Source organism: Natrix helvetica, assembly GCF_964273705.1.
Source record: "Natrix helvetica genome assembly, chromosome: 1".
NCBI lineage: Eukaryota > Metazoa > Chordata > Lepidosauria > Squamata > Natricidae > Natrix > Natrix helvetica.
Window position 1 is genome coordinate 67,029,760 of NC_138548.1, and position 4,197 is coordinate 67,033,956.

Sequence of the window (4,197 nt, forward strand, 5' to 3'; positions counted from 1 at the left end):
TAGTTTTGCAAATAATCTCTAGACCATCATTGGATTCCTCAATTGTAACACTTATTCTATTAATTCAATTGTGGTCTTTCTGTTTCATGACATTAGATATGCTCCAGCAAAAATTCCTTTCTGCCGCAAATCTACCTATGAAAAGAGGTTATATTATGAAGTCCCTCTGCCAGGCACGTAATGGCTTGCACACTCTAAAACATGGAGGAATGGGCAGAAATCTGGATTGTTGCTCCTCTTCAGGCCCATGTGATTGTTTTGTTTCCAGCTCACTGAATTCCCTAACACTCATGGAATTCAGTAACACTCAGCTCTTATGAACCTACTGTAGTCTTAGTCTCAATAAATCCTTTCATATGATTGATGTCATGTTAAAAAGTAACAATGTAAGAGGAGGCTAGATGGCCCTGTGTGCATAGGTACAAACCAAAAGCTGTTTATTCTTCTGACAGTTAGGTCTCATTTTTAAGACAACATATCAGTGTTTCTGTCCTGAGTACAGCCTATTTTTTTAGGCCAAGAGTGTTTCACATTTTGCCCCTGTGAAAAACTATTGTTATCTATGTTACATTACTTTAAAAGTAACATTAATAATTTATATATTAATTCTAAAACCAGGTACCATTATTTCTCAGTGTGGACAAAATTAATTAGAGACTTCCTAAGTTGATTTCTTTATCCTGTGAAGGGAAGCAAAAGGTTCATGCATATCTTACCTTAATAATCTGAAATGCAACCACTTGATTGTATTTGTTGTTGTATCCTACTTTATGTAGTACATAAAGTATTTGTATTTAAGTACTCTAAAAATTATTTTAGGTATCTATGCCTGCATTGCTATGCACACACATTTAAAAGAGAGGCATACACAGTGTTTCTGTGTAAACACACATAGAATTGCAGACTAATTATTAGAGCTGTGCAAATCCTGGAAAAGTGCTTTGTAACATGTAGAAATACGTAACAATTCTTTTGAAATATTTTCACAGTCCTAATAATTAGTGACAAACATTGTCCAACCCATTCTTATTCATTTAAAGAGGATTAATTTTGATATCTTTGTTATATATTTATATAAATAAAACAAAATGTTTTGGAAGTGAAATTATTAGGACAGGATAGGATAGGATAGAATGATAGGAGTTGGAAGGGACCTTGGAGGTCTTCTAGTCCAACCTCCTGCTCAGACAGGAAACCTCATACAGGTGTTGCTGAACCTTTTTGGCACTGAATGCTGAAACAGGAGCATGCATGCACAAGTGTGCACATGTGCTGAAAACCAGAAGAGCAGCTTCCCAGCGCATGCATGGGCACCGGGCAGCTGGTCTTCCGCTTTCTGGCTCTCCAATGGGTGTGAAGACCAGCTGGTCAGCGTGCTGGAACCCGGAAGAGCAACGGGTGACGGCTCACATGCCTGGAGAGATGGCTCTGCATGCCACTTCTGGCACGCATGCCATAGGTTCGCCATCACTGTGACCTATACCATTTCAGACAAATGGTTATCCAATCTCTTCTTCGGGATCGCATCCTCCCACATACATCCCTGCGGCCAATTCGCTCACACAGAGAGGGACTTCTCCTGGTGCCGTCCACTAGGCAATGCCAACGGGCGACACCAAGGAGTAGGGCCTTCTCTGTGATGGGCCCAACCCTCTGGAATGACCTCCCCCCCGACATTAGAACCACTACTGACCTCCGCTCCTTCCGGCAAAAATTGAAGACTCACCTGTTCCGATTAGCAGGCCTGGCATAATTCAACTGTCCCTCCTGGCAAATGTATTAACTGGTTATTTTAGGGGTATTGTTTTTAACTTATTGTGTGTGTTTTAGGGGTTCAAAATCCTATATTTATATATATTGCTTTGTACAGTTCTTTTAATTCCATTTTTAACCTCCTCCATTCCAACTGTACATATTCAATTTTTATTGTATTTTGATATATTTTGCATGGACTGTACACCGCCCCGAGTCCCTTTTTGGGAGAGGGGGCGGTCTAGAAGCATGAATAATAAATAAATAATAAATAAATAATAAATAAAAACTTCCAGTGTTGGAGCACCCACAACTTCTGGAGGCAAGTTGTTCCACTGATTAATTATATCAGACATTAAATCTATTCATGAACTAACATTAATAATTTCATCCTGCATTAGAGTCCATAAGCTTTGTATTACAGTCAGTTATGGGTTTGTTCAATTAAGGCTAAGGATAGAAATGGAGAGAATTAAAAAAAAAACCTATTCATGTACTTCCTTTTACCACACATATGGAAACAGATATACGGTTTTGTTCTAGATATAAAGGTTACACATAATTCTAATACTATTATACCACATTAAAGGATTTATAACCTAATTTGCTATTATAAAGCCCTATAAACGTAGGTAAGTTTTATTTTAGTTATTATATGCAACAAATGCAAGATAATAGCTCTTGCTATCACTGGAAAATACATCATTCTGATCATGATTAAAAACGCAAGTGTCTAACAAAAAAAAATCAAAAAATGAAATATTTATTACTGCATTTTGTGACTTAACACTTTTTTTTAAAACATAACGTCACAGTCCTCATACAAGTATTTTAATGTAAATTTTGACAAAGCTTAAAGGTAACAGCATTTTTTTTCTAGTGAGGAACACGTGCTGAGAAAGGAAGAATTCATGGACATACAATACCAATTCCACAGCAGATCTGATACTAGCAAAAACATTCTTTTTTTTTCAGTTGAGGTAAACACATAGAATATCTAACATGAAACAATTAATAGACTGAACTCTGTACGAAGTTTGTTACAGTATTCTCTTGCTTTTTCTCAAGCTTTGAGTTCATCATAGAGTTCTAGGTTTGGTACAAAGACCATTAATATCTTTTTTCGTAAGGAAAGCTGCCCAACCTTCAGATTCATCTTGTCCAAAGTCAAGACTCAGAATTACTAAAAGAAGCTCCTGCTCTGTTTTTTAAATCTTCACTAGCAGGCTCCTTGAAAAAAGAGTCCAAAAATATCTTGGGCTTACGAAGCACAAACTATAAAGATCTGTTTGAAACTAAAGGACACATTTATGAAGGAACAGAACCAGGGGATGGCAAGGCCTTTACGGAACTATCTTCTGAATGATGGAAGATCCAGCAAGGTTCTGTCTTCATCTCCAGGTTAGTTCTTTTCTCACTGGCCAAAGAGGTCTGAAATATATTGTTTTCTTTCAGGGATAGCGACTTCACTGCTGAACCGAAACAGTCATTCTTTTGGGAACAACACACATAGTGTGGAAAACAAGGATATTTTTTTCCTTCTAAAACTATCTGAGGCAACATAACGGAGTGATCAACAGAAATATACAAGTTAACTTAGTTCCTATGTTTATATACTACAGTAGTTATAACTCTTGGAGTCTTTTTTTTTTCCCAGAGGATCTTTACATGGACATAAATTCTTCTCAGTGTGCCCATGATTTCGTATTTCCGTTCTTGTTTCCATTGGTCCTCTGTTGTTAATGAAAAATGATAAAAGTAAAAAATAATTACAGCTGTCTGGAATTGCGTATGAAGTGTCAACATCTGGTCAAAGTTCACAAGTTTTAAAATATTTTTCCTTGAGTTCCTTTATACTATTTGGGCATGAATGTCCATAAGCTGTCCACCGACATTGGGTTCTATAGAATTTAAGATGGTGGGACTGTGCTGAAATGGTCATTCCAGGATGGGTAAAGGGTCCTCCATGCATCATCATGGCTGGGTGATGGGGTGACTTGGCAAATATGAATGGATTGGGGTCCATGTTCTAATTGAGTAGAGTGAGGGGTCATCTGGGAAGGAGTGTAACTTGATTGTGTCATACTCATACCCATAGGACCACCCTGAGATATGTAGTCCCCTGGTATGCCTTGCAAACCTAGACAGAGAGGGAAATAAATAAGGTCAGATTGTTGAACATGTTGATGATTCTACCTCTCTAAAAAGAACTGAACAAACAACAGTGCATACTGCAAAGACTCCATCTAAATTTAGCTGAAGTTCTTTGCCAATGTTTACAGATTTTCATATTCTAGTTTGCATTTAATATGAACATTCCATGGAATAATATACATAGCAGAACTAAATATTGAACACAACTGTGTGATCAAATGTAAGAATATTTTTAAAATACTTGTAACTGGATTTCTATCATAACATAAATGTCAGATTTGCTTTTTTTAG

General features: G+C 36.9%; 1 protein-coding gene across 8 annotated transcripts in view; it reads right to left on the minus strand.

Moving 5' to 3' along the window:
- Positions 1–2,494: 2,494 nt before the first annotated feature.
- Positions 2,495–4,197, minus strand: part of MEIS2 (Meis homeobox 2) — a 234,730-nt gene continuing 233,027 nt past the window's right edge. For all 8 annotated transcript variants that reach the window (XM_081955711.1, XM_081955712.1, XM_081955713.1 and 5 more), the window contains one exon: positions 2,495–3,892. The gene's annotated coding sequence lies outside the window, so the exon portion shown is untranslated. The remainder of the gene's footprint in view (positions 3,893–4,197) is intronic.